This window comes from Pimephales promelas, chromosome 1 (assembly GCF_988280905.1).
Source record: "Pimephales promelas chromosome 1, fPimPro1.hap1.1, whole genome shotgun sequence".
NCBI classification, from domain to species: domain Eukaryota; kingdom Metazoa; phylum Chordata; class Actinopteri; order Cypriniformes; family Leuciscidae; genus Pimephales; species Pimephales promelas.
In genome coordinates this window covers 48,261,873-48,275,157 of record NC_142769.1, presented here as the reverse complement: position 1 = coordinate 48,275,157, position 13,285 = coordinate 48,261,873, and the positions used below count along the sequence as shown (strand labels likewise).

At 40.7% G+C, this 13,285-nt stretch overlaps 1 protein-coding gene across 5 annotated transcripts in view; it reads right to left on the bottom strand.

Annotated features, from left to right (window-relative positions):
* kdm6ba (lysine (K)-specific demethylase 6B, a) overlaps positions 1–13,285 on the bottom strand; it is an 89,753-nt gene that overhangs the window by 35,142 nt on the left and 41,326 nt on the right. The window contains exon 1 of one of the 5 annotated variants that reach the window (XM_089130874.1): positions 3,304–3,323. The exons of the other annotated variants lie outside the window; for them this stretch is intronic. The gene's annotated coding sequence lies outside the window, so the exon portion shown is untranslated. Of the gene's footprint in view, positions 1–3,303; positions 3,324–13,285 lie in introns of those variants that run through there. 5 annotated transcript variants of the gene reach the window in all.

Here is a 13,285-nt window from a genome sequence, read left to right as displayed (position 1 = left end):
TTTGTTCAGATAAAGTGGGTTTATTTATTTATTGATGGCTATAAAACAGAAGTGGTTAGACCGCTTGACTGATGACCTTAATGTCAAAAGGTCGCACCCCTGCAGGTAAACAGCTGCTGAGTTTAACACAGCCCCGAAGCAACAACTGCAAAAAGTCAACACAATCACGCAGTGAAACCTATCGCACTTAAAAATGTCAAAACTGCGCAACTGCCTTAGCAAGCACAGCAATCCGGTTTATCAGCTTTTATAATAACCCAGCTGATCGTGATCACTAAGATAGTGATAGTGAAAGACAGACAGAGATAAAAAAAAAACTGATATCTTTTCTGGCACCAAACCCTGATAGCAAATCTCATAACTAACATCTAACGCTACATCTTAAATGTCACTCTGAACCCTGACAGACTTTGTGAGCTCAAAGGTCACAGTGAGGGGGAGTTTAGATGAGAAAATGCCAGTGTCTATCTTCTACTACCAAAAGACAGAGGACTACTCTCTGAAGGTGAAGAGAGGATTCAGAGGATTATATAAGGACACAGACCAAACAAACATGAGAACACACAAATCCAGGAGAGACAGTGTGACACCCAGACTCAAAGTGTTCTTGAGATAGATGAGAGGACTGGTGCTCAGAGAGCGTGAAAGTGAGAGACAGAATGAAGAGAGAAAAACAGACCCAATGCCTGCTGGGAAATACAGCACAGATGTTTTCTAGCTGGCCAACCAATGTCCGTACTCCACAAAGCAGCTTCCTATCCTAAGACCAAAGCGTTTTTTTCCCTCTAGGCTAACGTATTTTCCTAGTTGTTTTCAATGTGAGCGCTGTGTTTTGAAAACACCAGCAGTGTGACGCATTTTATATTGGTCGCCAAAAATCGACGAATGTTTAACTTTGAGGAAAACGCTCCAAGTGTGTCCGACTGTGTCCCGCAGTACTACAAACCACTTCCCCATTAATTACGCCCCCTACCTCAAATTACGCCCCCATTATGAAACAACCATCCATTATGTCATCTGAAATCACTGATCATCACTACTTCTCTTCTTCTAATTCACTTTCCTCGCTATTTAAGATTCACTATCGCCACCTAGTGATAAGGAATACAAATCGTACCATACAGATCACCAGACACTGTAAGTGATTGTTTTCATCAGTTTGAAAGTATTTTAATTATGAAACTCTACAGTCTAATGAAAAGGGTGGGTTTAGGCTTTTAGCTATTATTACCATGTCAATGAGTGATGAGTTTTAATAGTATAATTTACATTAGCTGTTATTTCATACTTCATGAGAGTCAAAAGCAATATAAGATCTATAAAGTCTATACAGACTTTAGGTAAGTCATTCTTAAAACATAACATAATTAACTTCAAAAGATTGTTTAAGTCAATGACATCAATGTTTGTTTGTTCGCGGGAGGCGTAACTTCTTAAATGAGGGTGTAGGTGTAAATTGAAGAGGCGTGGTTTGTTTGTAGTACTGTCACTTTTTACCCAGCCGTCCAATCACAGTGAAGGAGGGGCGGGACAAATACCACATCGACCAACCGCCACGTCCTGATTGTACAACGGAAACAGACGACAACAACAAGCACAAGGCTGTGTGTTCACCAAAGCGTTTTTTTCACTCGCCTGGCGTATTTTGTCAATTGTTTTCAATGGGAGCGCCACATTTTTTAAAAACGCCATGAGCGTAACGAGGCGCTGAGTGTTTTTTTCCACGTTGAAGCGCCCAGGGTTTTTTTACTAATTGCCGAGAGTTGAAAAATGTTCAACTTCATCACTATCACTTTTTACCCCGCCATCCAATCACAGTGGAGAAGGGGCGGGGCTAATATCACACCGACCAACTGTCACTACATTCTTTCTGTACAACGACATCAACCAACAGAGCTAACGGAACAAAATGGATGAAAAATTATTTTTTAGTATGAAACAAATTATCTGCGAAATCAGTTACAAGTAAACTGTGGTGCGGATATTCTGTATCATAGCAACGAAACGTCTCAACTGAAAAAAAAAATGTCCGCTGCCAAAACGCTCTCAAGAGCTAAGCGTTTTCAGCAGAGCGTCTAGTGTTTTCAGCTGGCTAAAAACGCTTTGGTGGACACACGGCCTAATAACGGAACTTAATACAGAAACAAACTATCTGTGAAATTAGATACTAGTAACACGTCCGCGGACATTCGGTATCATAGCAAGCGCAGCGCCTCCATTGAAAACCGCTGGCTAAAAACGCTTTGGTGGACACACGGCCTAATATATGCAAAAGCAGAATACTGTCAGTAAACTATAACTTGCGTTCATCTGCCTCCACTTTTGAGTGCAATGCCCACATATCAAAAACCAGTCACAGAAGCAAGTCCTCATTCTACATCTTATCTTTTTCAATAACCCACTATTTTACTGGGATGTACGTCACAATACATAAGAAAAGATCTGTCACTACTTTCGTTTCATTGCGACTTTAAACTGGCTAGCTGGTTTGTTGCTTTTCCAAAACGGTTCGCCAGCTTTGGCTGGATTTACACACAGAGATTTTTCTCTTTTCACTACTGTGCACCAGCTGGGGCATGTGAACATACAATGACCTACTGAACACACTCATCACTCATCTTCTCCAGGACACACACTGTGACTCAACCCAACCCGCCCATTCTGTACACCTCCAACTATCAATAAGATACAAGAATTGTGTTAAATCAACTGAGGTGTTGGCTATCAATGAACCTACAGTAGCAAACAATGATATCTCACAGGATTTTGAAGGAGACAAGGCAAATACAAAAGGTTTACTCAACAGTGCCACTCATCCAGAACCAAACCAAACACACCACAGAGACGCACTAAACCTGTTCTTTCATTGTATTAATGATCTCCTATTATGTAGGAACTTTCTATTGGCTTCTATTTGTGAGATAATATTTGCTGTCCATTATCCCCAAAATCTTTTCTTCACACAAAACATTTAGCATTATTATATATATATCTCATTAAGTCATTATTTAATAAGCCGTTTTCTTTAAATATAGTGTTGGTTGGCTGCTCCAATTTCAGATTTTACTATCCTAATGTAGGCAAAACTTACAGACACACACTTGTCAACTAAAACAAGATTTTCCCCGGCATGCATTCACAATTAGCCCAGAGCTACAAGTCAAAACTATTTAGTAAAACAGTAACTATGAATGAGAAGCTTTTCCACCCCCGAAGGCCTCAAACCTGGACAACCAAAAGCTGTGACACACTTTTATCAACCTTGTGTGTTATAGAGCATTGAGGTTATATCACTTTACTTACCAAACCAAACTCCTTACCACACCTGCTCCCTGCAACCGACACTCACACTGACAAAGACCTGCAAGTGTGCACCGCTTTTATGGGTCTTCCAGTGTGGAAGGCTAAGTGTGTCGTACGTTCGTGTGTGAGCTTGTTTTGCGTGAATGCAAGGTACAGCATTTGGCTGTTACAATGGTTAGTCACTCGTATGATTCAGAGCTGCTCCTCGTGTTGGGACAATAGACCACATACCCATATGTGTGCACACAAAACACACCGACTACAATATTCACGTGAGCATAAGCAACTAATTTTTGAAGGAAATGTGCCTGTGCCAAAGACAAAAGAGTGTTATGGGTAGTAGATGCCAAGGCCTTAAGTTGGACACATATGTATTCTGGGTGATCAAAATAATCTACCAAATTTTCTGATGTTCTGCAGCCGATTGCAAAAAACCCTTAAAGGAGTAGTTCACTTTTGGAAACACTTTTGCTGATACTTTACTCACCCCCATGTCATCCAAGATGTCCACGTCTTTCTTTCCTCAGTCGAAAAGAAATGAGGTTTTTGATGAAAACATTCCAGGATTTTTCTCCATATAATGCACTTTACTGGTAACCAAACGGTTCAAGATCCAAAAGACAGTTTCAGTGCCAACTGCAAAATGTTCAAAGGGCTTAAAACGATTCCAGATGATGAATAAGGGTCTTATCAAGCGAAACGATCATTAAAAAAACCAACAAAGTTTAAGTTTTATAAGCTCAAATGGTCGCCTTGCTCTGTTCTATGAAGCGTGTTTGTGACTCTCCTGTTCGAACTCGTTCATCAAAATCTTTTTTCGTGTCATTTGGTTCATTCAACGAACGAAATGAACGACTCTGGAAAAGATTCGTTCATTTTAATAAACAAGTTCGAACGGGAGAGTCATCACAGAACAGCACAAAGCTAGCATTTGAGCTTATAAAACGTAATTTTTTTTTTTTTTTAAATGAGGGATCGTTTCACTTGATCGTTTCACATTCATCGTCTGGAATCGTTTAAAGCCCTATGAATAGTTTGCAGTTTGCACTGAAACTCTCATTTGGACCTTGAACTGTTTGGTTACCAGTAAAGTGTATTATATAGATAAAAATGCTGGAATGTTTTCATCAAAAACCTTTTTAATTTCTTTTCGACTGAAGAAAGAAAGACGTGGATGACGTATCAGATGACATGGGGGTGAGTAAATTATCAGCAAACTTTTTTTTAAAAGTGAACTATTCCTTTAAAAAAGTTCAAAAGTTACAAAATCCTTTGTAATTGGGTCCTGTTACCTAAAGTTTAATTGCAAGTCAATAGAGGATTCCACTACTTGGTCAACCAGACAATTCTGATTGCGTTAAAAAGTAAACAAACACCTTTGCTTAACAAGCTCATTTGAGATATCATTCATGTCTGTAGATCTAGAGTATTTCATGTTTGAGTACCTCAAGCGATAAAGTAAGACGTTAGCAAGTCTTACCTTGAATGCAATGTTTGCCAAATGCGAAAATGCAAGCAAAAATGGCTGTGCATCCAAGTTTAATATTTATGGTTAGGAGCTTTGATTGTGTCCCAAATCTATTGTTCAACCATATATGCTTTTACAACTTATTAACTGCCTGTATTTGTTGTCTGTACTTGCTGAACATTATGTTCTGCAGGAGGAACCACATTTCATTTTCTTCCACTGTGTACTAACCACAGAATAAACAATTGTAGTTGTAAAAGTAACCAGCCCTACATATAAAAACTACACTGTCACCATCAAATCTTCAACATCATTCAGCTGTTCATTTAAGAGTATTCAAGGTATAATATTTTTCAGTATCTACGTTCCCAGGGATTCAACCCCACAACCTCGCCATTGGTAGTGTCCTGTTGACCCAGAAAGAGTCAGTGAGACTAGGTCAAATCATGATCCTGTAAACCTCTGCAAGTCCATTTCATTTGTTTTGGTCTATCAGGTTTCTTCCCACTAGTCTGCGTGAACTGGTGCGGTTGTGATCGCGATCAGTCGTGTGTGGGTGTGTGCAGGGAGGTGGGCGGGGTGCAGAAACCACGATTTGGTTTAGTGAACTTTTGCCACATATCGCATATAAAGGTCAGATTCAGCCATGTATGGTTTGCGAAAATTACCCACATGCAAACCTGTTCCCACACACACGCTATTGTCTAAACAGTAACCAACAAAGCCAAGCTGGGATCCTTCAGAACGCATATGAACTCTCTCATGAATATTTCAAGCGTCTTTGAACATCTGTCAGTCATTCATGAGGGTGTGGTGCATTTCTATTGGTCTCTTTCAACCACACACACACACACACACACAACTGACCACATAACAGTAGCTTGAGTAGGAGAAACAGACAGCAGCCCACAACAAAACAGCCATTTTCTGTTTTTCCCTTACAAAGTTCAATAAACGACTTTCCATCTACATCCACAGACAGCCAGACTAGACAAAAATGTCTGTCACGCACACACAGACACACACACACACACACAGAGCCAGCAGCAACAACAACATCAGTCAGTCAGGTAAAAACATGCTGAGGTGATCAACAAACAGGCTCACACATGTTTCTTCAGCTTCTCCATTACAAACTCAGAGACAAATCCTAAACCCTGAGGGATCACCTTATTGTGTTATCAATCTCACAGGTTAAACATTTCTGAAGTGAACTAGACGACTAGCACAGACAGACAGTGCAGACTGTCATTATACGCCACACCAAACACAGCAAATATAGTCTTCAGCGTTTAATGGTGACTAGCTTTCTACTCTGTTAAAAACACCATTAGGGCTGTGCATGCATCTGTAACCTGTAAAAGCTGTTTTACCATGATCAGGGCGTACAGAGGCAGAGATTAGGCTGGAATGTTTTATAGTCTGTAAATCAGTGTCAGTTCACAAATAGATTTTTTTAGATCGTATAATTTCTCAGGCATAAATGTGCCTTAAACCCAGATAGCAAACTGACATTGAATCAACGTCGAAACAACGTTGATCTGACATTGTTTTGCTCATCGAATTAACCAGACGCGTCATTCTTCAAAACTAACGGAAAAATCAACTTGAAATCAACGTTGTTTCAACGTTAGGAAAGCAAACCAATTTTCGATTTTCATTTAGCTTTGAAGAATGCCGCGTCTGACGTTGGTTCAACGTTAATTCGATGAGCAAAACAATGCCAGATCAACGTTGTTTCGATGTCATCATGAGAGACGTCGTTTCCACGTTGATTCAATGTCAGTTTGCTGTCTGGGAAGGCATCCAAAAATGAGAAGCTTGTCAACATTTAGTCATGTCGTTAACTTGCGTTGTTCAAAACCTCTGGAATAAGAAAAGGACACCATTAGCTTTCATTGTATGAAAAAAAAAAAAAAAACTATACGAGTTTATTCTCAGCCTTATGGTGCGTTCATACCAGACGCGAATAGCACGTCAGGCGCGCGTGATTTCAATGTCAATTGAAAGTCAATGCAAAGATGCGTTACGCACATAAAAAATTCCTGTGGCGCCAATGAGGCGCGGGAGACGCGAATACGCGCGAATTGAGCGTCTGGCGGGTTAAGCGCGAATGATTTAATTACTGCTATTTGTGCATTGACGCGTTTGGCGCAAATTTTCAACTACAATTTTTAGTAGTTGAAAAATCTGAACTTTGGCATCAATTCGCGCCGCGTTAACCAATCAGGAGCTTCTGGTTGCTTCAGGAGCAATCTGGATGCTTCAGTAAATTATTTTGTAATATGACTAAATGTCTTGTGTGCTTCTAATGCACAACAAATCAAATATTTTATCTCTTAAAACTTTAATTTCGAGACATGTTCATTTTGTCTCGAATGTTATTTATTCCATATGTAGATTATATGAATTATTATTATAAAGAAAACCAACATACAACAGTGTTAAAGCGTATTTGACGTGCTATTCGTGTCTGGTGTGAATGCACAGTAAGATGTTAAAATAGGAAACACTTCAGGAGTTTTGAAGTCGTTAGCTGATTGGTTGAATTCAGATTGGTTGAATCGTCCCATAGATGTTTGTGTCGCCTTCTTTAATGCGATGCAGGGAAGCCAAACCCCCTCATGGAAGAAGAAAGCCGTTGTGTTTACAACTGTGACAATGAGCTCTTATCAGGATCAACTAAACGCTGGATTTTCAAAAGTGTGTGAAATATGTAAAGTTCGCGGCATACTCATTAAAACACGTCCGAGAGTTTTACACACCGGTCTGTTATTGTATGGACATCGACGTTACATTTTCATGCCTCTAAACATGACTCTAAACATTGGTTGCTTTACATGTCAGTCAGATGGCCTTGGCCAATGAAAGCTGCGATGGAGTCCAGACCTTTTACATTCATAATAATTACATTCATACTTATACTATAATAGAACATACTTTTATTTTTAGCGATTGCAGGGTTAAAATAAATACCTACTAAAGAGAGTTCGCGATTTCAGACGCAGAAAACATTCATATTCAATGCTGTTCTGGGTACGTTCTCATTTGATGTGTATATTATGGGGTGGTGATGGCGCAGTGGATAAGACACATGCCTTTGGTGTGAGAGACCCGGGTTCGAATCCACTGTAAGACACCAACGTGTCCCTGAGCAAGACACTTAACCCCTAGTTGCTCCAGAGGCGTGCGACCTCTGACATATAGCAATAGTAAGTCGCTTTGGATAAAAGCTAAATGAATAAATGTAAATGTAGATTAGCGCCGTCAAATGTGCTGGAGTATGGATAACCGCAAGAGCACTGTCAGTAAAAAATGTGTTGCCCCTTATGTGTCTTAATTTGATTCTTGATAATATTTGATTATTTTAATGTTTTATGTATGCAAAACATCAACTTACACGACTGTGTGCTTGCATATATGTACTTTATATTCTACATGTCTGTGTGAGTGTGTGTGCTTAGAGGTGTGTATTCATCAAGTCCATCTGTTTATAAAATTCACATTCACAAAAAAAGCACACTTAATTGCTCAAACTCACATATGATCCACACATGGTGTCTCTGAACCATCACGAGACCACACACACACAAGCAAAGAACAACAGGCCGACAAGTAACGCACACACATACTCACGTTTGTACTTAGGCAACACTTCATATAGCAACATGTACTCAAATTTGACTAATTAGTGTTCGTATAAACACTTGGAAATGGTCAAAGTCAACACACTGTCAGCAAATCTAAAACATGCCACGTGATGAAGTATGAAGTGATAATGTCTTCAAAAGAGGAAGAGAAATCAAACTGAGAAGAATATAATGAGCATTTCTACTTTTTCAGTGAGGTGTGGGGATGTTGAGGGGGATTCTGGGAGTTTCGCTCTGACGTTTTCATTCCGAAAATGAGGAAGAAATCATGTTTAATATCATGTGAGAGCAGACATTACATCTCTGGGTCAGTTGACAATCCTCACCGCAGAACATGAATCTATGAAAAAGATTCAAAGTAGAAAAGTGTTTCCTTTCCAGGAATTTACCGTAACCGTATCCCTTTAATGAATCTGGGTTTTAAACAAATCAGTTGAAGAAATGCACTCTTGGGATGCGAGTCACTGCTCAGCCAATCAATTTTGAGGACTGGAACTAAATGTTTAGAATTGCAAAAATTATGATTTTAAAGACAATCGTTATGCAAATGTATTTTTTTGTTTATGTATGTGGACATTAATTGGCTTGCATGCTTTGTGTTCAGTTGGTGTATATTACTGATTGTGAGCGTGCAGGTGTATTCGTGTGTGTGTGTGTGTGTACAGTGTTGATGAGGCAGAACTCAATCTGTTCCACACCTGTCCATCTCTCCCTGGGGGAGGAGCCTGAGGCTGCACACACACACACACACACACACACACACACACACACAAAAGCCTTTTGTGCTCACTCTCGACTTCTACACGTACATACACATACATACACAGAAATATGTGATGCATCCATGCGTTTAGGGCTGATGACAAACACACAGCAAAAGACAAACTAAATATATTTTACATATGCACGTTTGACAGATGTCGTCATATCAAAGAGGCGTGTGTGTATATATACAGTTAGTGCAAATATACAAGGAGAGATGGTGACGTATAGAGAGCGAGAGAATAAGCGTTTAGTGTGAGGGAGAGGGAGGGGGAGGGGGGTTACTCTGGGACGGCCAAACCCTGTGACATGACACAGATGCACTGATGCTGAAGAGAGAGAGAGAGAGAGAGAGAGACAGAGAGATAGAGAGAGAGAGAGAGAGGGGGGATGGGAGGAAAGGAGGAGGGGTGTGAAATCACACTGCTGTTCTATTTATTCTCAACCAGAGCACACGAATGCTCACACACACACACACACTTACATACATACACAGCAGGGGACGCCACTATAGCTGCAAGCAAATGGCTCCACATAAACATTCAATGAATGCAACGTCCACACAGTGCCCTGTGATACTGCTGCTAAAAACAAATGGGATCAGCTCTACACACTCCTCGTATCTCGCACCTGCCGCACTGAAGGTGGTAACACGTCCACTCCACCTCACACACACACACACACAGAATGATTCAGTTTTCAGCATCTAAACTCCCCAAACCCACCTCTCTTTTCTCTCTCTTTCTTATTCATGATGCCATCTTGAAGCTAAGAGCTTCTAAGTGTCTCCATAAACAGATTAGTATTATTGTGATCTTAGAACAAAGAATCACATTACAACATCAGCTTACGCCATAAAACAGAGCCCAGTTTCCAAATCATGGGGTGCGTTCAGGCACTTATCAGGGCTAAACAGTAACTAATGGCCAATTATTAGTTTGTCAAAATAGTGGGAATGAGTAGAGTCTTGGAAGCAGCAAACCAAACAGTTTTAAGTCGGCAGGCAATGAAAAGGTGATTTTCAGGTGAAGGTAAGTGATTTTCCCCGTGTATTTTGTTGTTTGATCAACATTAAATGACATACTGTAGATAACATAGGTTTATTAAGCTGCCGTCACTTTAAGACCAAATGCACGGATCTGATACAGGCTACAGTAAAGGCACGTAAAAACTGTTTGCATTCACATAAGACTTAACTGACTGTGTTTATGCAAACCTTGTGTGTATTTGATAGCTTAAACAGAGAAAAAGTCCTTTTACAATAGACGCGTAACCAAAAAACGAAACAAAAAAGCAAATAGTTCGCGTCAAAACCACTCACATCACCCGCGGCACGAATGCGCAACGTTTAGAGCTTCAACATTCCCAAACTTTTGCGCCGATAGCTAAGAAAACATGGACACTTCATCATCATCATCCAGTGAAGACGTGCTTTTCATTTTATTTAAAAGACAGAAAAGAAGGTTTTGGGTGCAACCAATCTTAAAGTACAGAGAGTCGGAAGGGGAGTACGCTAACCTTGTAGAGTAGTTAAAACTTTATCATGGTTGGTTCCAAACTTACTTTCGGTGTCTGTGGAATAATTTGAGGTTGTTCAGACAGTGACACCGCATCTAACGAGACAAACCACAAACTTCAGGGAACCAATCGATCCGGAGCAGCGTCTGGCAGTCTGCTTAAGGTGAGCCATCCTCTTAAAATCATAAGGGGCTACGTCTACATGCAATCAAATAACGTTAAACAATCCGTTAGTAATCAGATTGAACTGTCAATTGGACCGAAAAGCCTTCTTGTAAACCGTTTGGGCTCGATCCGAACGAAATTTCGATCGGATTGAAAGGGACCTTCGTTTCCCTGTATGTGATTGGCTGAAGCCGTTTCTGTCGCTGCAAATGTAAAAAAAATATCGACATCGAAGCAGAAAAAGTTAGTCGTTTTTTCGCCGCAGCAGATTCACGTTTGGTGTGGAAGCACTCATTACACAAACAGCTGATCACAAAATAAAACCATCACACGAATTATTCGTGACTCAAAATCGCATCCAGTGTGAAAGAACCTTAAGACACAGAAGAGAACTTAGTTCAGTACTCGCACTGTGACAGACTTTTAGTATGCGTGCGATTCACACTCAGAAAAGCTTATTTCAAAATAGCGTGCAACTAAAAAGTTTAACTGGCAAGGCTTTAAAAACACATGCAAATATTAAAACTCGTAATAGCAAAGAACTGAAATGTCAAGTGAGCATCACCTACTGCTGCATTGCTAGACATGTGATGCGAAAGTACGTTGCATTACAGTACTTTGTGCACAGTACCATGTCACGTCCGTTCGGCTTGCCAAGCGGAAAAAAAAAACGCGGGGTGTTGAAGTGCTGCGAGTCTATGGTCAAGCACCTCTAACTTAACCCAGATAGCAAACTGACATTGAATCTACGTGGAAAAATGACATCGAAACAACGTTGATCTGGCATTGTTTTGCTCATTGAATTAACGTTGAACCAACGTCAGACGCGTCATTCTTCAAAACTAACGGAAAATCAACATGAAATCAACGTTGTTTCAACGTTAGGAAAACAAACCAATTGCAACCCAATTACCAATTTTCATTTAGCTTTGAAGAATGCCGCGTCTGACGTTGGTTCAACGTTAATTCGATGAGAAAAACAATGCCAGATCAACGTTGTTTCGATGTCATGAGAGACGTCGTTTCCACGTTGATTAAATGTCAGTTTGCTGTCTGGGAAGCCCCTTTCACACAGAGATTCCGGAAAATACACGGATAATGTGACCCGGCATTTGTCCCAGGATTGTTTGATTTTAGTTCATTCACACTGCCAGTGATTGCCGGGAACTGGGAGTGCGTTCACACACAACCCGTAAATATCCCGGAAAGACACATGACATCAGGATGAGACGTGTAACGTACGCGTTGAAAACATACCGTTCCACAAAGCTGGTGAACGATCTCAGCTTCAGCACGGATAGTGAGGATCTCCTGGTCTCTGCTTCCCTCCAGTTTGCAGGTATTTGTTCGTCCTTTCTTTGTTGATGATGAACACAAACTTTCTTCTCAGAGCAACAGAGTCGCACGATGGCACGAGCGTCATCACTATGACACACCCCTTACGGCATTGGTCCTGGCGTTTGTTCACACAGCGCGCGTTCCGGGACTGATTCCGGCAATGTTAGTAGGTCCCCAACCAGGCATCGATGCCGGTATCAATCCCGGGTCGTGTTTGCGTTCACACAGAAGGCGTTCTGGCAATTTCCCGGGATCAACGCGCTGTGTGAAAGGGGCTTTAGCTATAGCCATTCAAAAGATAGCATGGCAACTGCATATGCAGGAGACTCATCGACAGAACTTCCTCTTTTATTGAAGTCGCAGGAGTGGAAGTTTTTTTGGATTACCAGTGAGTAATGTTGACAACTTTCGCGCTTCAAAAAAGCTACAGTTTGCAGACATCCCAAGTCTCAAGGAAGTTCTGGGAGCCTCCCGCATATTGATAGTGCATACCGAGACAGAAAAAAACTGTGCTCCAAACCGTATTGCGCGCACGGCAATACCAGAGGGAGAGAGCGAGAGACCTTGCGTGTGTGTCTCATGAAGCACATGTAAGATAGAGAGCATCCTGATTGGCCGATTGATAAAAATTGAGAATCGAACTGTGACCTTAGAATCGAAAATGTAACCGAATCGAGGATTTGGAGAATTGTGACACCCGTACTATCGAATACACACTCCAGGATCTTGCTGGAAGTAGTAGACCATTCGCCTACTGTTTTTACATAGTATTTGATTTAGGATGCAAAGGATTTAGAGGATTTAGGATGCATAAGAGTTTAGTAAACTGAATTAAAAAAGCCAAGTATTCAAGAATTTGAGCGCAGAAGGAAATCTTTAATGAGACACCGTGTTGGAAACGTGCTAGTCAAACGCTTGCGTGGCTTAATCATTTTCACGCAGGTGAACTGGAAACTAAGGGCAGGAGTATGGCCAATTTATTACATGTCAGAAAGACACATTCAAATTCATCTACAAAACCAATACTCATTCATAAACACACACCCTTTAAGCTAGTTGAATTAGCACTCGTCACACTACA